The 23,957-nt window shown below is 41.6% G+C and overlaps 1 long non-coding RNA gene across 2 annotated transcripts in view; it reads left to right on the top strand.

Moving 5' to 3' along the window:
• Window positions 1–8,954, top strand: part of LOC125167969 (uncharacterized) — a 55,637-nt gene extending 46,683 nt beyond the window's left edge. For both annotated transcript variants that reach the window (XR_007153011.1, XR_007153010.1), the window contains exons 3-4: window positions 716–788; window positions 8,606–8,954. This is a non-coding gene — a long non-coding RNA (uncharacterized LOC125167969). The remainder of the gene's footprint in view (window positions 1–715; window positions 789–8,605) is intronic.
• Window positions 8,955–23,957: the final 15,003 nt, after the last annotated feature.

The raw sequence follows: 23,957 nt of genomic DNA on the forward strand, positions 1-23,957 counted from the left end.
TCATGATCTCACAGTTTGTGAGTTCGAGCCCCACGTCAGGCTCTGTGCTGACAGCTCAGAGCCTGGAGCCTATTTCAGATTGTGTGTCTCCCTCTCTCTCTGCTCCTCCTCTGTTCGTGCTCTGTCTCTCTCTCTCTCTCTCTCTCTCTCTCTCTCTCTCTCTCTGTCTCTCTCTGTCTCTGTCTCTGTCTCTCTCTCTCAAAAATAAATAAACATTAAAAAATTTGAAAAAAGAAATAAAAAAGAAATTCATGCATTTCACTGTTTTAAAGTCTTACTTTGAGACATTGTGCAGTGCTGCAAGCTCTGATGCAGTAAGTCTGAAATGTTATCAGAGAAGCTTTCTTTAATTAAGGCACCATAAACTCATGATAGGAATTCATGTCTTGATAACATGTTTCCTTTAGAAGTGATGCATAAGTTTATAAATGGGGCATTTGACCCATATCAAAATATTCTGAATTGTGATATAGAGTGTGACAGTTGGAGGGATGACAATTTTCATTTAATAACGTATAAGAAATGTTGAAGGCGGTGTACCTTGTTCTATCTGTGGCAAGATTCCGGGATTTCTCTATCTTGGATTCATGTATTCAAGATTGTAAAAAGCATGCTGGCCAGTACCAATCTGCAGGAAAGCTAGTCTCTGAATCTTCACCATTCACAGTAGTGAAAAAGCATCAGATGAATACTTTCCTTTTATCTGTGTCTACAGATGGTCCTCAGTTGTATATTTTGTTGGATTTCAAGGAGGAAGAGGTGAAAAGTTCTATACTGACCTCTCACAGGTAAGCAATACAGCTTAGAGTAAAAGAAACATGAATCAAAGTTAATGTTATATATCTGTCCAGACTAGTAGGAAAACATCTTCACTACTATTTACCCAAAGATTATTGAGTGTTGTAAATCCACATTCATTTTTTCCTTAAGTGAACATCTCCAACTGGCTGTCAGCATCAAACACTTACTTACTAGTTTATTTAGACCTACCATCGTTGCACATGTTTTGGACTATCCCAACAGAAACATGCAGTGGATTCTAGTATGCACTTCACACCTATTGCTACAACGTTGTACAACCCCGGAGAGCGCCATTCCTAGGCAGTCCTGTTGACAACAATCATTACTGATCCTTTGTAAGCCTGAATGTACAAGGGCCCATTATCTTCTGCTCCTCTTTCTCTCTTATTTTCTGTAAATTTGCACAAAACAGATTTAACTGTACTGTGGAAAGTAGAATTTCTATTTAGGTATAAGTTTAGGACAGTAAGTTCATTAAATGCAAATGAGGATGTAAAGCTATCTCCATCCTCTCAGATTAAGGTATTCATTTCAAACAGTTCTAACTGCTCAGCCCTGGACTTTATGTGAAGGGAGAAAACTAAACCTCTATTTGTTGAAGCGGCTTTTGGTTGGGTATTCTGTCATTTGCAACCAAACCGTCCCAAACTGACTCGCCCTCTTAATTCATTTCTCACAGAGAATATTGCATTCATCAGACTGTGCCTCCCAACCATCAATCCCACAGAATTTCCTGGACCCCCACACACTCTTTCTCTCCTTTTCCCCACAGTGGAAGAGACGTCTTTCCTCTGAGTGAAGGCCATTCAGCCACATGTGGTTTGCCTGCCAACTGAGAACCTTGCCCTCAGAGTAGTTACCCTCTCTGTTTTGCATCTTTAGCCTCTTCCTCTGCACCCAAACTTTCCAAACAGCATTCTTCTATGTTCCACCTCAAGCAAACAACAAACAAAAAATACCTCCCTTGATGACACCAGCTCCCCTGCCTGTATTCTTTGTATTGCTCTTCTTTCCAGCCAAGCCTCACAAGACTTACTGCACTCACCATCTCTGCTTCCTTTTCTTCTTGGACACCACCAATCTATAAAAGCAGCTCTTACAGTTGTGACAATTATGTCACTAAATCCAACAGATACTTCTCAGTCTTATCATATTTAACTTCTTAGCAGCATTCGACACTGTTGATTACTGACCAGTTCTTAAACCATTGTCATTTGTCTCCTATCAGACCACACCCTCCTGGCTTCCTGCACCCTGTGGCCATGGCATCTCAGACTCCTGTTCTGATTCCTCCTTCTCAAACTGCTTCTGAATCTTGGCCCTCCTTGTGGCTCTCTCCCTGTCTTTCTCCTCTTCTTGTGCTCTGTTCTGTCAGCCCAGAATGATCTCATGTGTATAGGCAGTTGACGTTCAAATGTGTATCTCCAGTCCGATCTTTTTGCTGAGCTCCACCTTTGCATAAGTGATTGCTAACTTGACTCTATTTGGGCGGCTCGCAGGCACCTCTCAGACTTATGATTTACAAAATCAGACTCTTAATCTTTACTCACTCAAATGTGCTTCCCCCTTTGGTATTGATGTAAACATCAATAAATGACATCTTCATTTCTGCAGATGGTCTTGCTAGAATACTGAGTGCATCATCCCTGACATAGCCCTAATCCTATCTCACCTCTTTCTCCTTCAACCCCGATTTCAATCCCAAATAAGCCATCATCAAGTCCTATCAATTTTACCTCTAAAATAGCCCCTGTATCAATTCACTTCTAGTTGTTTCCACTTTAGCAACAATCTAAACCACCAAAGACTTTTACTGTAGCTTCTTACCTGGTTTTCCTTAATCTTTTCTCTAATCCGTTCTTCACAAAAGAGCCAGGCAATGACTGAAGAGATAAAGTTAATCATGTCATTTCTCATTTTGAAATAATCCTTCAATGGCTACCCATTGTACTTGGATAAAACTCTGCTATGTTTGTTTCTTTTTTCTTTATTTTTTATTCAAGTATAACTAATATACAGTGTTACGTTAGTCTCAGGTGTGCAATATAATGATTCAGCAATCTTATACATTACTCAGTGCTCATCACCATAAATGTATTTATTTTTAGTATAGTTGACACACAATGTGACATTAGTTTCAGGTGTACAACATAGTGATTTGGCAAGTTTATACATTATGCTATGTTCACCACAAGTATAGCTACAATCTGTCCAGTTACATTGCTATTACAATATCACTGTATTCCTTATGGTATGCCTTTTATTCCTGTGACTTAGTGATTCCATAACTGGAAGCCTGTATCTCCCTTTCCTGTCACCCATTTTGCCCAACCTCCCACTCGCCACCCCACTTTGGCAACCATCAGTTTGTTCTCTGTAAAAAAGTCTACTACCTTTGATGTTGCCTATAAAGCACTACCTAATTTATCTCCCTCCTACCATCCCAATCTCATCATATGTCTCTCCACTTGGCTCACTGTGACCCAACCACATTAGTCTCTGTCTCTGCTTGACAGAGTTCCTTGAGAGTGCCAAGTTCTTTGCTATTCAAGGCCTGCTCAGTGTATAATGCCCTTTTCCAGGCTTTGCCTTCTAGTCTAAATTTAAATGTCATTTCCTCAGAAAGTCTTTTCCTAATGCCACAATCCAAGTTTTACCCCTTACACTACTCTATCCACAATGTTTATCATCAGCCGGATTACTTTTCTTACATTTTTTGCTACTTTGAACTGTCCTCCTATGAACATTTTTACATATGTATGAAGAGTTTCTCTAAGGCAGTGTTTTCAAACTGGGGGTCCCAATCTGCTGGTGGGTAGTAATAATATTTTTTTTAAAAAATAAGAAAGAAAAATAAATAGAAGAGAATACAATAAAATACTAGAGTACCTTGCATGTAACAAGTAAATGTAAGCTTTGTTTCATTAAACTTTTAGTGTGTGTGTGTGTGTGTGTGTGTGTGTGTGTGTGTTGGATTACAAGTTAAAATAGATTTATTATTGCAGGTCAAAGTAAAAAATGGTTAGAAAGCCACTATTCCAGGGTATATTTTAGGAATGTATATCTTGGGTCACAGTGTCCAATTATAATTTTAAACACAAATTATAGGAAATCAGAAACTCCAGTGGCAGGAAAAAATTAGATAGATAGATAGATAGATAGATAGATAGATAGATAGATAGATAGATATTGCACTTTGCCCTTGGTTTACTCATGCTAGTTTCCATAAACTTTGTTCACATTAACAGTGTCTTTTTTAAAAAAGGGATAAATTCTTAGAATAAAATATCTTACGGATATTATATAAGAGGTAAGTTATTTATGTAGATATCAGTGTTGTTTAAGCACACAGAGCAGTGACAGAAACCAGGAGGTCTGAAGTTTTAGCATGCATTCTCTTTCCATAACTTTCCACATCACCAATTTACATTATGGCTAGAAATAAATCCTTCATGTTTATTTAAACACTAAAAGTGCAGAACACGTTTATTTTATTGTGTAAAACCCTACTGGAAAAATCCTGGCTGCTTAGGATAGTAATCCCCAATCCATGGACAAAATACCACCTCCATGCGCTGTTTTCTATTCTCGGTCCCACTTGGTGCACTGCCGCCCTTTCACCCACCTTTGCCGCACAGCAGAGACCTGTAACTGTGCCAGGTTTACCAAGCCAGAGCAGACAGCTGCCTCTGTGCAGCCCTCAAAGGGAACTGAAGGACAATCTACCCTGAAGGATCCACCCAGTGCCTGACTTCCCACTGTCTGGTGTCAGCCAGAAGACCCTTGTTAAAATCCAACTACTTTACATAGGAGGAAGTCACATTTTTAAACCATTACTTTAAAAGCAGGACCAGGACCTTGAATGAATGGGATGGAAATAAGTGGGATCCTCCAGCTGGCTGGGGTAGGAAGCAGCAATGGAACCTTTAGTGAGGAAGCAGGCTGAGTCCCCAGGCTAGATGTGGAGAAGAAGGGCTGGAGACAAACCCTTCCTACTAGCAGTTTTGCTGTGCCTCTCAATACTATCCCTGTCACTGTGGGGATGTGTCGGGAGCGCTAGGAATCAGAGCAGGCACTTCAGCTCTGTTCTATTCAACCTCATTCACACGCTGCCTCCATTGTGAGGTTTCAGGCCTGGCCCCACGCTCGTGCTCAAACACAGTTTCCCAGAAGTCAGTATTGGGAATATAGAAACCAACCAAGTTTTGGATACCCGCCCTTTTATTTCTTTTGCAATTGTCTTTAGGACTGGCCTGACCCTTCTTTTAGCCAGCTTTGTTTTTTCAATCAGCTCCAAATAGATATTCCATTTGAGTGAAACCAGTACTGCCCTGTAGCCCAAGCCAGCAATGAAAAGAGGAATGTGAGATTTCAAAAGCAATAAAAGAAAACAAAACCAGACAGAGAGCAGGTCTGTTTCTTGGGACACATCAACCTTACACCACGTTGCCGGAGTCACTTTTTATTGAAGATGACAAACAGATAAAATCCCTCCATAGCTGATGTAAGAAAGAAGTCTTTTGGTAAGAACAGAAATAAAGAGAACTCGGGTCCTGGCTGAGATTGCTGGGCCAAGATTCAGATGTGAAGGGGGAGTTGTGAATAGTTCCCTTACCTCTGATGTATAAGACTTGACTTGATTTTGCTCCCAGGAGCCCATGGGCTCTGACTTTGGGAGCAGGCGGCAGAGAGGCAGAGTTCCACTTCCACTCTGAAGTTCCATCTTCAGAGTCCACAACTTCTTCTACTTCATCACTTACTCACTCACTCCCAGGCCAGGTTTTGATTAAACTCATTCACAGTGGGGTGTAAATGACAAATGTAGCTCCTTGTTTGGTTTTGACCCTTCTCCTAACAGAAATTCACAATACACATTATCATATTGGAGTATTGAGAAGACCCACAGAGAAGGAACCTGTCTAACTTTGTTTTGTCCACAGTGTCCCAACTTATCTGACCATGGTCTTTTTTGTGCCCTCTGAATAACATCATTTTAGAGGGAACTAGCCTTGTGAGAAACGTGTTTCTTTAGGTTAAACAAATACCTCTGTCATTCTTTCAGCCAACAGTCACTGAGGCACAGTGTATGCTGGGCACCAGTGAGTAAAACAGGCACCGTTATGAAGCTTATATTCTTTAAACAATGTATGTCTTCCCCCACCTTACTAATATAATCACTCAGGTGAGGATGTGGCTGAGCCAATGACTGAAGACATCTGAAGGAAGATACTAACCAGATGAACAGGTAGGAAGTACAAGAAGAACAAGGTTCTAGGAACAGGGAACACAGGGACAAATATCTGGCATTAGGAGAAAGCATGGTGCCATTCAAGAAGCAGAGTGAGAGCTTTTCCCCTGTTGGAGGTGGAGGGGGTGGAGGCCAGATCTAGTGAGGAAGTTGGTTGGGAAAGGATTTGTTTTGGCCTGAGGGTCCTTCCCAGTGCCACTAAAATCACACCACCTCTGTGCCACTCGGCACTTGCCAGGTTCCAGGCAGAGGCTCTATCAGGTAACTGCACAACAGGCATCAATGCCCTCGTTTTCCAGAGGAGGAAACAAAGGTCAGAGAAGCATGTGACCTTCCCAAGAACATACAGTCACTTGGGTCAGAGTCAGGATTTAAACTCAAGTCCGTCTGAGTCCAAAGCCTTGTGCTAATCTAACAACGCCCTGGAGACAGCTGCCTGTACCGTCATGCATAGCCTCTTCAGAGCACCTAGTTCCTAAATGCTTCTGTGCCCTGGGGAGGGCACAGCCTGAGGATATGACACACACATGTCACATTAAGTGTTAGAGAGCACTGGAGTGGGACACCAAAAGGCACCTTTCAGGACTCAGAGTATAATTGTGAGTGCCAAAAGTGGACACAATTTTCCATTTAATGCTTTAAAGTAGGCTGTACACCCAAGCTCAGAAAGGAAGACCAGGGTGCCCTTCGGAGGTCTTGATGCTCCCGTGGCTCTGACCCTGAAAGGTGGCAGTGGCCTTTAAATGCCCCAGGAGCAGAAGCCTTGTGTCATCTCACGGACCTCCATGCCAGTGCTGCAGATCCCAGGCCCCCTCTGGGAAGCCCCAGAGCCCTTAGAGAAAGTTTTTGGTGATGTGAATATGCCTGAGGAGATTCATGGCTGCCAAAAAGTGCTTGAGGTTGGATGGTGAGGCAAGGAGGAGTTGGTTTTAGGATTTTTAGACTTAAAGCTTTATCTGATAAGTAAAACCATGTCCTCAAAAATCCCTAGGTCTGATCTACTTCCTCTCTGGACTTTCTTAAATGTACAGTGGCAGACAGGGCCAGAACCCCATGCTCCTGACATCTTCTATATCATGTAATCGTGTGTGTGCATGCACGTGCTTGGGTGTGCACACATACACTATGCTTTCCAACTGAGTACATTGTGCCTTGTACCAGCTATAACCCTAAAGGCAGTTAAATTCCAGGACTCCTAGGGCTCCTTAAATCTAATAATGGTCCCAGTTGGAGATATCCCAATGAAATGTCATCTTTGAGGCTAGCCTTCAGGATGCTCCCTTGGGCTAGCCATGTGAATACCCACTGGCTTCCATAGAGAGATAGTGGGAGACTCTAAAGGTGCAGCTAACTCCTGTAGATCCTACTGCCCTTCGGAACCTTGCCACCCAAAGAGGGACCTCTTTGTAGGGCACAGTCTTTCACAACAAATACATCTGAATTTGATTCATGGTCTTGCTATGTGATCCTGGGCAAGACATTCAGCCTCAGTTTCTACATCTTAAAATGGATCTAATACCTTCCTGCTGGGGCTGTTGCAATGATTAAATGAGCACATATAAATCAGCTCACAAAATCCTGGATATATGGTAAGTCCTTAATAAATGGTGGTAATTATTTCCTCAGTGACTACCAAACAGAAGAAATCAAGGGCCCCAGATGAGTAAGCAGAAGGGTCTAGCAAAGAAAGTCTGCAGCTGTGTAATCTCTGGCTCTGGTGACCCTACCTCTACCCACTCTAACCTCCAGTTAGACCTAAGGGTTCCTGAATGGGCTGACAGGTGGTCTGGGTTATCAGCCATCTCCCTGAGCCAGGGTGTGTCTTCAGAATTGAGGCCACGAGGGGTAGTAGATCAGGAATTATCTTCACAATAGTTCTGCCTTCATGATATTAAAAATAATTTACGCTCCCTGCATCTCACTCTTCTCATTTGTAAAATGAGAATAATGATGACACCTCTCCCACAGTGCATTTGTGCAGATTAATGAGACAATGTAAAAAGGTGCTTTAGGGTATAGTTATGTTTTATGATGGAGACAGAGAAGTAATTGTTCATAAATTTGGCCTCTGCTGGGAAACTTCCAGTAACAATGAGTTCACAGAAAGGATCATATTATTGATCAGTTATAGCTGTTTGAAGTTTTCCCTTTACATTAAAGAGATGCCTGGTCTTCGTCTCAACCCTGACACATGGATTTTGTAGCACAAGTCCCAGATTAAATCAGAATCTCTGAGGATAGGAGCTGGTCTTATATATTTACAGGCCCACAGGTGACTGCAGGACAGGCAAGACTGCTCACCACTGACCTAAGGATCAAGAATGACCTGGAGTTGGGGCAGAATTCTCTGGGGCTATTGATATGATCAAGTTCTATGGATGGCAAGGACAGAACCCTACCCAGTCTGACTCAAACTCTACCCTTGAATAGGAATTTGTCTGGAACAAGAAACAATATATTAGGAAAGTCTCCAAGTGACTTATACCTTCTAGATTTATCCAACTTAACATCCAAAATGACCAAATCTCAATGTATTCCTCTAATTGTCTCCCCTAGGTATCTCCAAAGTGTCTCAGTGGGAGCAAGAAAAATGGCCACAGCAAGGTTGGCTGAAGGGTTGGAGAGACTGAACACTGTCAGGCTTAAGGGCTGTCAAACAGTGTACTTGGAACAAAGTGCAAAGTGAGTGAGGAGACTTCTCTACCGAACCCTACTTAACTGGTGCCTGTAAATACTTGGACTAAAACGGACACATTCTAAGGCATGAAGAAACTTTAGCTACTATTAGTTTGTAGGTACATAAGAGATTCAGCTCACAGGTCAAGAAAGTGTTTCACCATATGATGTCTTTTGTATGGTAAGCTATTTAAAGTATAGAATACAAGCAATACAATTATAAGGAAAATTTTCTGACTTTTATTATAGCATTTTGCCCCATGCTCTTCAACATATTTATACACTTTTTAATGTTGTCATTTCATATAAAAATTTTGTTATGCCGCCGAGCAGATTAGGAGCTCCTTGAGGGAAGGGATTCTATCCTATGCAACCAATGTGGAATTCTGGGTGTTTGGTAAGTGCTCATCAAATACTTCATGGAACATTGAATATTGTGGACCTTGTACTTTATGCTCCTAACTCCAGGTCCAAGATAGGGCTGGCTTCTGTGGAAAGTACCACCCCTGTACCTTATGTCAGACTATGACAAAATATCCCTGGGAAGCCCCCAGAAGTTTGTCTGGTTGCTTTCTGTTGTTGCCATCACTTGAGTGACATGTGGGTCTCCAGAGAGAGACTTTGCCTTCTCCTTTTCTCACAGAGCAACATGCTCACTGTTGGCTGAAGGATACGTATGTTTTATGGAGAGCAGATTAAGTTACACATAGGCATTGTCTTCACTACTCACAGCACCAGGCACTGCTTTGGGACAACAAGCAGTCTCCTGACTGCCACCACGGGTGGGATCCTTCGTAGCTCAAAGCTTTGACTCCCAACCTGTCCTAATAATCTGTCTTGCTTGTGCCATTTGGTGTTGAGATCCCTGATTTCTGAAGGCATAAAGTAACTTTTGCCCAGGATTTGACTTTCTCTCCTTCTAACCACTAGAGCCCACACCAACCAATCTCCTGAAGCGCTATTGTGTCAGGCTTGAAATGGAGGCTCAATATTATTTGCTGCTTTAGCATGTTATAAAGTCCAGAGGCTCCCCGGTGGCCTAACTGCAAGTTCCCATCCCTTGTCTCTTCATGCGGATGTCTCTTAGCCAAACAGCCCTCCTCATCATGGGGACCAGGCACACCACCTGTTTATCATTCATCGTGTGTAGGATTCAGTTCCCTGTCAGCCCACAGAATTACTCAAACAAGCCAATCACATCCTTCTTGGGAGCCAGGGGGCACCTCACTGTCTTGATACTACAAAGTTTGCTTCCCACAGCCCCCACTTGCTCACCCTGACCTCAAGTGCAACCCTCATGTGACTCTGTGTGGCATTGAGTGTCCTCTTCCCCCAAGCTAAGTATATATGACCAATAAACTGCTGTTGATCTCGTCTGTTCAGTGTCAGGTGTCACAGCCATGCCCATAATCCCAGGGCGGGAATCCTCCCCTTACTGATGGGGTGAAGTGGAGGCGATTAAAACAGCTACGCCCACCCCGTTCCTGAAGTGAATCCTCTGGCTATTAGTTCTTGTGCCTGTTTCTCAGAACTCTAAAGATGCATCTGTTCCCTGTGGAGTTTTGGATTCTTCTGCTGCCCTTCTGGAGGGCTCTCTGCTGCATTTCCCCAGACTTACCCACCTTCAGTTCTTCACACTGAGCCAGTTACTGGCTCTTGCAATACCAACAACAACATGGAAAGGATTCAGGAGCCACTTCTTCCAGTCAATAACAAGTAATTATTAAATATATCACTGTCTTTGTCTGGTAGCATTAATGTTCTCCAAATCTTCTTCAGTATTTTCCTACATCCATCCCACCATGCTGAGGGCATACACACATAGTCTGGGGATAAAGGGAGTTTCTGCTATGGAGACTCAAATGTCAGATAGTTATACAATAGTATACCTTAAAAAAAAATAAAACTCCACTACTCTGAATAAGAAGCCACTTCATTTTTTCACTTTCTAACAACATGGAAACTCACCAAAGTAAGGTCATGGTAGAATGCACTATTAACTAACCTATCTACTTCTAACTACAGTTTGTACAGTAGGCTTTCACATGCCCTCAGGAGTCAGAAGGGAAAAAGAACACCCCTCCTGTGTTACCTCTACTGAATATTGGGGGATTCCTCCCCTATTCTAGGATATAGATCTCCCTTCTGCAACTTTATGGCAGTCTGACCAGTTCACCTGAAGATTTAAAAATTAGATTTATTTGCATTAGCCAGAATATATAGGTGAATATTTACCTAACTCCTGATTAGGGAAGGCCTAAGTTTAAAAGCAAAGTAAGAAGTCCTAATGAGAAAAGGCGGTAGATGTAACTTTTTCTAAAATTATAAATTCCTAAGTGAAGTGAAAGGTCAAATTGGGGAAAAGATAAAACAGATTTGGCTGTCAATGTGTTCATGGTCTTACCACTAAAAGTAGTACTCACAAAAAAGACAGATATATATACCCCAATAGAAATATTCTTACAGAAAAAGCATCAAAAGGTATGATTAAGGAGTTAACAAAAGAAAAATACAAACCACCAATAGTTCTATCCAAAAGATCCATCATCTCCAGCAAACAAATAACTACAAATTAAAGTTAAGATGAAGATACTAATTTTTGCTTATCAAACCGGCAGTGAGTGGGCTCTCCCACCTTGTGAGTCTTGGGAGGCATGGCTCATCCCTTCCTATGAGAGGTACACACACCAGCTACTCTCATTCCCAGCCTCTAGGCTTGGGCACTCAGATGTAATGACCCAAGATTGTGCATCTGTTGCTTGTCATGCCTAGAAACTGGAAGAGAGCAGAACTCTTTCTGGCTGCCACAGCAACATCCAGTTTCCGGGAGCTGCCGAGGTAGTGATGCCAGCATGGTGTCTGATGTCCAGGCCCAGGGCCAGTAGTGGCAGCAAGTGCAGGCTCCCATTCTGCCTCAGTGGCAGTAGCAGAGGAATCCTTGCTGCACTGGGTCAGTAGTGAGCCATTGGCTGGGGCTCTGGCTGCCCAGCCTTCCTCCATTGCTGCCCATTACCTAAGCCTTAGGTTCTAACTTTCCTGACAAATCTGTGGGCTGCCCAACACCTTGCAATCAAATCTCACAGTAGTGTCTGTTGTTTGACTGATACAGTGTTATATACAGAAAGCTTTCCAACCTTATCATTTCACTTTCAGGACATATCTTAGGTAAATAACTAGATGTGCACATTTAAGTAAAGGATTTCCTTCTATGCCCTGTTGAGAGGAGCAAAAACATGGGAACAATCTGAATACAATCTCTCTACAATAGGGAAAATATGTGTGGAATATTACATAGTGATTAAAAATTGTGTTCTTAAAGAATATTAGAAGATGTATACTCATAATACTAAGTTTAAAAAGCAAAATTTTCAGTAAAAGTCCAGTTTTTCACAAATAACCACAATGTTAATGGCTTCTTTCTTTTGGATATAAGATTATTGGTTAAGTTTTCTTTGTATGTATTGGGTAACTTCTTTTTTTTAATTTATATTTCATTATTTTTTTTATTTTAGAGAGAGAGAGAGAGCAGGGCAGTAGAGCAGAGGGGGAGAGAGAATCTTAACCAGGTTCCACGCTCAGCATGGATGCAGTGGGGCCAGATCCCATGATTCTGGGATCATGACCTGAGCTGAAATCAAGAGTTGTATGCTCAACTGACTGAGCTACCCAGGCACTCCTGTATTGGGCAACTTCTAATCCTCTATAATGAACATGTATTGTTTTGCTGATATCCAAAAAAAGCGAACAAAAGCTAAATAAGAAAACAAAATAGATGAAATTATCAAATGGGTAAATTGGTCTTTTGTTTAGTTGTGTTTCCCTTTTGCAGTTTGATAGTAGATATTCAACTGGCAAAGAATGGAGGAGAATTTAACAAGCTTCTGAAGAGACCTAATACCCCATTTTCTGTAGGCTATAGACTGAATGCTTGTATCCCCCTTAAATTCATATTTTGAAACCCTAAGCCCCAAAGTAATGGTATTAGGAAGAGATTAGCTCATGAAAGTGGAAGCTTTATGAATGGGATTATTGCCCCTATAAATGGGACTCCAGAGAGCTCCCCCATCCTTTCTACCATGTGAGGAAACAGGAATAAGCCAGCCATCTCTGAACCAGGAAGCAGGCCTCACCAGATACCTAATCTGCTGGCACCTTGATCTTGGACTTCCCAACCTCCAGGACTGTGAGTAATAAATTTCTGTTGTTTATTAGCCACCGGGTCCATGGTACTTTTGTTTTAACAGCCTGAACTGAGACACTATATTTTTTTCTCAGCTACCCAAAGAACTGTCTCGATGAAACAATGATTTTAATTTAGGAAACTTCATTAAAACAAAACAAAAAGGAGCCTGGAATTCATTTGTTCACTCAAGGCAGGAGGTCTGAATTAAGAGAAAGATGAGACGATAGGTATATGGACTGAGGGAGAGGCCCACATAGGAAAGGTGGAGGGTCATAAAAGCAATACAGAGTCTAAAAACCCAGGGAAGAGAAATCTATCCTCATTCTCCACTGAGAACATGTTAATTGTCTTTGCCTTATGCTGATGCTGCTCTTAATAACACTTATTACAATGGCAGGGTGCTTTACAGTTTATGAAGCACTTGTACTTCCCCATATATTATTATTAGGCTCATTTTACAGGAGAGAAAATTAAGCCCTAGAGAAGTTAAATGATTCATTACATGTCTCATGTTATTTTGTGGCAGGACTAGGCCTACAAACCAGGGCTTTTGCTCTCGTGATTATTCCTGGAGGTGGCAGAGTGATTGAAAGCTTGGGCTCTGGAGCCAGATAAACCTGGGCAGGCACCCAGCTCTGCCCCTAACTGTGCGAACTCAGGGAAATTGCCTAGTCCTCCTCAGTCTCTGTTTCATCATCTCTGAGCGAGAGAGAAGAGCACCTACTCTGAGAGTCTCTGTGAGAAAAAAAGGCAGCTGTTACTACCCCACCATCTCCTTGACAAGCCTTGTTTTCAGTCTCCCAGGACCTACATCCCTGTTTTGAGTCAAATTGTGTCCTGCCCAAATTCATATGTTGAAGTCCTAGCCCTCAGTACTGTAAAATATGACCTTCTATGGAAATAGGGTCTTTGCAGATGTAAGGACTTAAGTTGAGGTCATGCTGAAGTAGGGTGGGCCCCTATTCCAGTATGACTGGTATCCTTATAAAGAGGGGGAATTTGGAGACAGACACACACAGGGAGAATGCCATGTGAAGATTTTAGCTATGCTGCCACAAACCAAGCTATCAAAGCTAGGAAAGAGACCCAGAACAGATGCCTCCCTCGTGCTTTCAGAGGGAGCATGGTCCTGCTGACATCTTGATTTTGGACTGTGGCCCTCAAACTGTAATACAATAAGCCAGCCAGTTTGTGGTACTTTATTATGGGAGCCCCAGGGCGCTAATACAATCTTCTACCCACTGTGGTGCTGGTATATCTGTGTCAGTACCTATTCAGTCCCATAAAGGGTTTTTGGTTTTTGTTTTTGTTTTGTTTTACCATCACTGGATTGCAATCAGGTTCTCTCTGCAATGCTTGCAGCCAAGTTCATTCGTCAGAGATCATCAGAAGGGAAATCTTTGAATGCTGGAAAAGGAAACCTAGGATTAAAAAATAGGTTTAAAAAATAATTGGTCTGATCGTAAAAGTCTCATTAAAAATATATCTTAACCATAAATGCGTTTAAAGTTGCCATTTACACTTTAACCACCCACCCCATTAAAGGGGGCTCTCCCTTCTAGCCATACTCATTCTGTAGCAATAATTCCCACCTTAGAATCCCTGGGGATGACGCTTAGGGAAATGTATTTTTTAAAAGTTTTCCAAATGATTTTGATAGTCAGCTGGTTTTCTGTAATAAAATGCCATTATTTAATTAGATTTGAAAATATAGCCTGATTACAATAAGAAGCAAATTTAGATCCGAAAGAAGTAAAGTATATGCACTAGCTTCCTGTTGCTGCTTTACAAATTGCAAATTTGCTTTACTATTGCAAATTATCAGAAACTCAGTGGCTTCAAACAGTATAAATGTATTATCTTACAGTTCTGGAGATCAGAAATTGTAAGATCTCCCTACAGCACCACGTTCCTTCTGGAACCTCTAGGGAGGAATCCGTTTGCTTGCCTTTTCCCTCTTCTAGAGATACGCGTGACCCTTTCTTCATATCATTCTGACTTCTGCTTCCATCATCACATCCTTCTCTGACTCTGCTCCTCCTGATTCACTCCTACAAGGACACTTATGATTACACTAGACCTCAGGCTATCCATGATAATCTTCCTACCTCAATATCCTTTTTTTTTTTTTTTTAAGTTTATCTGTTGAATTGGGGTGGGGAGCAGAGAGAGAATCCTGAGCAGACTTGCATTGCCAGTGAGGAGTCCTCTATGTAGAGCTCAAATCCACAAACTGTGAGATCACAGCCTGAGCCAAAATCAAGAGTCAGACGCTCAGCCAACTGAGCAACACAGGCACCCCCCCACCTCCATATTCTTTTTTTTTTTAATGTTTATTTATTTTTGACAGAGAGAGACAGAGCATGAGTGGGGGAGGGGCAGAGAGAGAGAGAGGGAGACACAGAATCAGAAGCAGGCTCCAGGCTCTGAGCTGTCAGCACAGAGCCCGACGCGGGGCTCGAACTCACAGACCACGAGGTCATGACGGTCGCTCAACCCACTGAGCCACCCAGGCGCCCTCTCAATATTCTTAATTTAATAACATTTGCAAAGTTCCTTTTGCCATGTAACGTAACATATTTGCACGTTCCAGGGATTAGAGGTCAACATTTTGGTGGAGCCATTATTCTGTTCACCACACTGTGAGAGTATTTGCTTTAAAACACACACACACACACACACACACACAGAATTAAAGAATTATAATTGTAAGATGTTAATGGTCCACACCCTCCCTATTTATAATTCTGGACTCTTTAGGCCTATTGCAGCTTGCAGACTGCCCTCTGTACACTCTAGTTTTCAATTAAGAAAATTATTAGTAACACATTTGGAATAAACTTGCTAGTATTTGAATGTCTTTGGAAAAGAAGAGAATATAATCTCTCCTAACCCATTCCAGTTTCCAAAATTATAGACTTCCTGGGTTTGGGACATTACAGGATTTCTCTAATCACTCCAAAAGATGTTAAATTTTAGGGGCGCTTGGGTGGCTCAGTCAGTTAAGCATACGACTTCGGCTCAGGTCATGATCTCACAGTTCCTGAGTTTGAGCCCCATGTCGGGCTCTGTGCTGACAGCTCAGAGCCTGGAGCCTGCTTTGGATTCTGTGTTTGCCTCTCTCTCTGCCCCTCCCCTGCTTGTGCTCTGTTTCTCTCTCTCTCAAAAATAAGTAAACATTTAAAAAAATTTCTTTAAGATGTTAAATTTTCAAAAATGTTTCAAGATGAAACTTGTTTTTATTCACCATAACTTGAAGCAAATGTACCATATATATTTAGGGATGTATAAAGAACTATGTTGCAAAAAAATTTTTAAGTATCATTGTAATCTTGCTAGGGGTAGAGTAGAAATCATGGGCTTCAATGCTATATTAGTTATCTATTGTTGCTTTCAAATTACCCCCAAACCTTTGTGGCTTAAAGCAACAAACACATGATACCTCACAATTTCTGGTCAGTTATCTGGGGGTGGCTTAGCTGGGTTTTCTGGCTCAAGGTTCCTCAAGGGTCCTCTGGCACAGTGTACAATCAAAATGTTGGCCAGAGCTGCTGTGACCTGAAGGCTCAACTGGGGATGGATCCCCTTCCAAGCTCATTCATGCTCTTGTTGGCAGGATTCAGTTTCTCCCAGGCTGTTGGACCAAGGGCCTCAGTTCCTCACTTGCTCTTGGCTGGAGGCAGCCTCTAGGTCCCAGCCAAATGGACCTCTCTGTGGAGAAGACAGCTCACATCATGCCAGCTTCCTTCATCAGCACAAACAAGTTGGAATGGAAAGAGAGAGTTCCAGCAAGACAGAAACCACAGTCATTTGCAACCTAATCTTGGAAGTAACATCATTGCTTTTGCCACATTCTGTTTGTTAGAAAGGACTCACTAGGTCCAGCCCACACTCAAGGGGAAGGAATTACAATGTGATGTGGATAGCAGGAGGTGGGGATCATTGTGGCCATCTTAGAAGGCTGTCTACTTTAGATGCTATGGACCCTCCTGTTGTATTGCTTTATGACCACCTACCCCCTTTTCCCTTATTCTGGCTGCCAGTCACACTGGGTTTGTCATGATTACTACAGGAATGGATGCAACTAGCTTTTCAAAATGACCCTGTCATTTCTAATATGTTTTTAGATGTCGATAAACCCTACAATGACTTCCAACTGTGTGCATAATGTTAAACCTCTGAGATCACTGCCTTCCAGCCCAGATTCCAAATTTCCTCCAGCTCATCCTTCCAAAAGGCTTATCAAATCCTATCATTTCCCTATTGAATCTTGCATGGCTTACCAGTGTCCTTCTATAAAACTTCAATATAGCATATAGGCACCTCAGTTCCTAAGCTGAGGCCCACCTCTCCCCCATAATTTTTTACTGCATTACTCTCCTTCCCAAACAAAATAACCAGGCACTATTAAATTATTTGAAATTGCTTGATAACTTCATATGTTTTTGCCCAATATTGTGTGCAAAATGTTATTTCTGCTTGGCATGCTTGGGTGGCTCAGTCAGTTGAGTGTCTGACTCTTGATTTTGGCCCAGGTCATGATCCCAGAGCTGTGGGATTGAGCCCTGCATTGGGCTCTGTGCTGAGTGAGGAGCCTGCTTGGGATTCTCTTTCCCTATCTCTCTCTTTCTCTCTCTCCCTCTGCCCTTCCCTCACTCACACATGCTCTCTGTCTCTCTCTAAAATGAAAAAAAAAATTTTTTTAATGTTATTCCTGCCTGAAATCTATCCTCTGTCCCTGCCCCTTCACACTACAAACAACTTTCTTCACTAACTCTCCTCAGCTTTTCACCTTCTGTCTTCCACTTGGTCAGAAAGCCACTGCCTCATGTTTTACATATTGTTACAATTCCATCCCACTCCCAGGTACAAAAATACATTCCAGTTGTCATTCACTCTGTAATAAATCTCCTTAATATGTAGTAGTATAAAATAATTATTTATTATGTTAATGGATCTGTGGGTCAGGAATTTGGGCCAGATGGAGTGGGGATGATTTCTCTCTGGCCCACATTGTCTAGGGCATCAACTGGAAGACCCAAAGTCTAGGGATAACTTGATGACTGTGTACTGAAGTCAGATGAAGTCTTATTCATGACTGATGGCTGATGCTCGCAGTTAGCTTGGACCTTAGCTGGGGCTGTGCAATGACATCTGACACCAACTACCCAGAGTTGGGCCAAAATGCACAGGTTAAGTGCACAGTCATCCACAAGATTTCCCTCACCTCAGACACCAGCCACATGTTTGGGGTCTTTAGGCCACCTTCACTTCTGACCAGCTGTCTAAATTCAGAGGTTCTCAGTACTCCTCAGGTTAGATCATTGATTTGTATAACTTATAGAACTCAGGAAAGTGCTATTCTTATGATTAATTTAAAGGGTACAAATCAGAACTAACCAAAGGGAGAGACAAATGAGGTGAGGTCTGGGAGGGTTCCAGATATGAAGCTTCCTTTGTCCTTTCCCTGTGGAGCTAGAGCATGTCACTCTCCTAGCACATCGATATATGATAATATACAGAATATTGTCAACCATGGAAGCTTACCCAAACTTCAGTGTCCTGAGGTTTTTTTGTTTTGTGTTGTGTTTTTATTTTTGTTAAGTTTTTATTTATTTTTGAGAGAGAGAGAGAGAGAGAGAGAGAGACATAGAGAGATAGACAGAGAGACACAGCGCCAGCGGGGGAGGGGCAGAGAGCGAGGGAGACACAGATTCGGAAGCTCTGAGCTGTCAGCACAGAGCCTGATGGGGGACGCGAAATCATGAACTGAAAGTTCATGACCTGAGCCAAAGTTGGATGCTTAACCGACAGAGCTACCCAGGTGCCCCACAGTGTCCAGAGTTTTAATTAGGGTTCCATTACATAGACATAATTGACTAAATCGCTGACCATGTGACTCAGTCTCCAGCTGGCGCACGCCCACCCCCACCCCCATCTCATAAGTTGAGTTAATATCACCCAATTCAAAACCCCAAACTTCTAGTCACATGACTGGTCTTTCAGGCATAGGCATCTTCTATCTTGAGTCATCATATTTGTTTTAATTACCTAAGGTCCCACATTAGTCAGCCTATCAGCATAAACTATCAGGGAACAGGATGAATAACAAAGATACTCCTATCACTTGGGACATTCCAAGGTTTTAAGGGCTGCTTCCCAGGAACTGGGGAGAAAGGCCAAATTCTTTATTGCACAGGTTGCCAACTAAAACACCTACACATGGCTTCTACTCACAACATGGTAGTATGGTTTCAAGGGCAAATGTTCTGAAAGAGAGAAAACCATATGGAAACCATATTGCCTTTTAAGACCTAGCCGTGGGAGTGATGCGATGTTGTGTCAATCATATTCTATTGGTTGAGGCAATTTTAAAGACTTACCTAAGATCAGGGGTGCCTGGGTGGCTCAGTCGGTTAAGTATCTGACTTTGGCTCAGGTCATGATCTCACAGTTTGTGAGTTCAGGCCCTGCATTGGGCTCTGTGCTGACAGCTCAGAATTTGGAGCCTGCTTCAGATTCTGTGTCTCCTTCTCTGTTTGCCCCTCTCCCTGTAATAGGAAAAGGGAAGGATTAGAACCTGAGGTCCCTGGGTGGGGAAAAAACACATATTTTGGAACAATGCTGGGAGTGTTGGACCACACCAAACTCCCTCAGGCTTAAGGTTCCTCTTAAGAATGTAACAGACCCCACCTACTCTCCCTCAGGTTTCCCTCAGGAATTTGAGAAAGACGTTAAGTGTGGCCATAGACCACTCCTCATATAATGAAAATGAGCCAATCAGGAATGGACAACCCAGCACTTAGAGCTATCAAGGCAATAAGGGTGGATCCTGAGAAGGAACAAGGGGGGCTGACCCGAACCTTATAAAACAAGGACCCTTGCCTATAGTCTTGGGCATTCACTTTTGAATGTGCCCTTTCTATAGAGAGCTTTCCTACTATTCTTCCTTTCTAATCTTATACTCTTAATAAACTTTTGCCTACTGCTCATTTTGTGTCCACCTCTTAATTCTTTGAAGCGGCAAGACAATGAATCCCGGGTATCGTGGTAAAAAATCCTGCAACACCCCGCTCACACTCTGTCTCTCTCTCTCAAAAATAAACAAACATAAAAAATAAATAAAAATAGAAAAAATAAAGACTTACCTAAGATCAATGGGAAAAGATGTAAATCGTCTCCCATCTTTTGATGGAAGAATGGCAAGGTTTGGAAGAGGAGAGGTAGGCCTAGACCTAGAAATATGATAAGGGTCCTTTTGGAGAGGGGTATTTATTTTGAGAGGGAGAGAGAGAGAGAGAGAGAGAGAATCCCAAGCCGGCTCCCCACTCTCAGCACAGAGTCTGATGCAGAGCTCAAACCCATGAACCACGAGATCATGACCCAAGCAAAGTTGGATGCTTAACCAACTGAGCCACCCAGGTGCCCCTGATAAGGGTCTTTTTTGAAAAATAAAATCTGACCTAACTGTCCAAGGCTAAAGTCCTCCCGGAGGCTTACAATGTCTTTGACAATTCAGTCTCATACTTTTAATTCCTGGTATCTAATTGCCTCTTCACACTTAGCTTCCAATCCAGTTAAGACAGTCAGTCATGCCCATCTCAAAACTTTCCCCTCTGAAAAGTCCCCTCCAAATGCAAATCCAACCTATCCTTCAAGGAGTAGCCCTATTGTGACTCTAGGAGTCAGAGAAAATTCGCATTTAAATCGGTTTAACAAAATAGAGAATTCATTGCCTCTAGAAACTGAACAATCCAGAGGAGGGGCTATCTTTGTACATGCCCCTAGAAGCTCTAAACTCTCATCATTCTTCCTGCTAACAATCATAGAGGAACAGGATGGCTTTCCTCTAAGGACTCCCAAACAATTCCTAGGATTTACTCCAATTTGTCCATGTAGGTCATGTGTCCAACCCTTCACCAGGTTCTGGGGTCAAATAAAGGAATTATACTGTGAGGAAGAAGCAGTTCCTTCTTAAGAAATGTGCATTACTGTTACCAGAATATGGAAGAGATAGAAGCCCAATTCCAGAGTCCAGTTCCAATTTCATTGCTAGAGTAGTGGAATGTTAAAGATGGAAGTAACTGTAAAATTATTTGATTCAACACCTTCCTTTTACATATGTGAAAATTTGAAATTCAAAAAAGATTAAATGACTTGCCTAAGTTGCACTTGGTGGCATAGCATCAGAGCCAAGACTGAAACCCTGGGTTCTAATTCCCCAGGCCAGAGGGTCCTTGTATAACCTGATGTCTTAATAGATGCCAAGATTATATTTTAAACTGTAGTTTCATGTTATAAAAAACAGCAAAACTTGGAGTCACATGGGATTCACATTCTATCCACTCACTTGCTCTATGAATTTGGACAAGTGACTTAACCCTTCTGAGCTTCCATTTCTCATCTGTGAAATACAGTAATGACAGCTACCTTGAAGGAATATTGTTGGGATTCAATTAGATACTGCAGAGATAAAGATTCTAGCAAAAAAAGAAGTGCCAGGGGTGCCTGGGTGGCGCAGTCGGTTAAGCGTCCGACTTCAGCCAGGTCACGATCTCGTGGTTCGTGAGTTCGAGCCCCGCATCAGGCTCTGGGCTGATGGCTCAGAGCCTGGAGCCTGTTTGGGATTCTGTGTCTCCCTCTCTCTCTGCCCCTCCCCCATTCATGCTGTGTCTCTCCCTGTCCCAAAAATAAATAAACGTTGAGAAAAAAATTAAAAAAAAAAAAAAGTGCCCAATAAATGGTAGTCATTATTTTTATCTCTTGCTATGTTTAATGGGATTTGACACATACTGTGTTTTTTATTTTGAACTTGGTGTTTGGCTAACAATTCTTTCCATAGGTGTGGGGGTTGTGATTTACATCTTCTAGAGCATTTTATCCAGTCAGTGAAAGTTCTTGCCCTTAACAGCCTTCAGACAAATATTAATAACCAAAAAGGATGTATCTAATCCAAGTTAGATAGAATTACAAGGAGCATATCATGGACTTTTAAACACCCTTTTGTAACATTGCTTTTGGGAATCTAGGCGTAGGAAGCAGAAATTTTATTTGTTATCAATTCCATGTGTTTCTGTATTTTAGCTTTTGCTTTTGAATTCAGGCAGGACTGACATGTGATGATGACTTTCGTGATGACAATCCAAATAGTCTAACTGCCTTTAAGGCAATGTTTATGGGTACATAACCCACATATGATACACATGACTCACCAGGCCATATAAATCACTGGTATTTTATATCAGGCCAAGATTTTTTTTTGGCATCCCATGTTTCAAGTACTCACATTGTTCCCTTTAACCTTTCCATGCTTTTGTTGTGATTGACAACACAAAAGAGTTTTGTATGTCTTGCCTACTTGGATAAAGGTCAGTAATTTTACTGACCCCTCCCCAGGACATGTACATGTGGCTCTTTAAAACTAAAGATTCATTCACATATTTTATTAAATATTTATTTCAAGAACTTATGATTTCCATAAAATACAATTTAAAGAACAAATTATTTCTAACAGGTATTTCTAATAGAATGGATATGACATATATCAGAGTCTGGCAAATTGGAGGTTTGCGCTACATTATGTCAACTATTATTTGCATCCTTTTCCATGTTTAATGGATTTGACACATAGGATCTTCATCTGTACTTAGTTTGGAATGATGGATTATTTTCCCAGTAGTAGATACTTATGATTTATACCATCTAGTGCACAGGCTGAATTTGGCACTATAGGCAGAAATTGTTGTTTGGTCATCAATGCGGAGACTACAGATTCTACAATTGTAATATAATAGCCGTAATAATTTTTATTATGAAATATTTCTTGGGTATCTATAATGTACAAGTTATAAGATCATTGAACGTAAAATTAGTCATGATCCTTTTCCAAGGGCCTATTCTAGGTTTACTTTGAAAACTACCTATATATGACCATTAAATTAAAGGAAGGAAACTCGTAGTAAATAAGATTAAACATGTGAAGTGTTTGTATTTCTTTCATTGGTCCATGAGCAAGACTGAAACTAGGTATGGCTATGGAAGAAGTAGAATTCATCTTTAATTTTATTGAGGTCTTTACCAAATTCCTTTGTAAATTTCTTTTCCCCTATCCCACTAATGCATGTCCATGGAACTTGCTTCCCAAGTATTAAAATTTGACTATTCGAAAGATCTAAAAACTTTCATATTAAGATGTAAATGTCCGCCCTAGGTAAGGACACCTAAACTATCATTCTCACTGGATAGCACAAGGTATAAATAATTAGTCGAATTTTAGTCTTCAGCCTTCAGATGTGTGTTGGGAGAGTATCAAGGGGAGAGAGAGAGGGTAATGAGGTTCTTGGAGAATATTTTTGAGGGCACTAAGTATTCACCTGAAATTGAACCACTTAAATGGGTGTCTGTCTTACCTACTCTTAATTTGGCCTTTCCTACAAGGTACTTCTTGCAACATTTCACTATACTTACCAAGAAAGGTTACATGATGAGTCATTGGCAAAAATATCTAACTATAGTTCTCAGAAAATGAAAACATAAGCTCCAGTAACAAGAGCTCTCTAAAAGACCATATTCCTATCACCAAAATGTAATCATTCTATGCCATTTAAAGCTGAAACTAATTTCACTTCCTCTTTAAGGATTTATGAAACTGACATGAAAGGATTTTTCTACTTCCACTTTTGCTTTTCTAAAATCTCTTCTCCATATTGCAACCAGAGCAAAACGCAAATCAGATCACATCATCCCCCTGCATAAAAACCTCCAGCGGTTTTCCATCACACTTAAAATAAAATCAAAATCCTTAACTGTGGCCTATAGGTACCCTTGACTACATAGCACTCTTTCCCACCTTGACTGTGCCCCAGACATCCCTGAGTTCTGTCTGTTCCTTGACATGTCAAGATCACCCCCACCCCAGGGCCTTTGCTCTTGCTTGGGTCTTCCCTTAGATTTTTACATGGTGGCTTCCTCTGTGATTCAGGCCTGCCCAGCTGCCACCTCCTCTAACAGGATTTCTTTCACCAATTGGTATAAAGTAACCTCTCCTTT

This window comes from Prionailurus viverrinus, chromosome B3 (genome assembly GCF_022837055.1).
Source record: "Prionailurus viverrinus isolate Anna chromosome B3, UM_Priviv_1.0, whole genome shotgun sequence".
NCBI classification, from domain to species: Eukaryota; Metazoa; Chordata; class Mammalia; order Carnivora; family Felidae; genus Prionailurus; species Prionailurus viverrinus.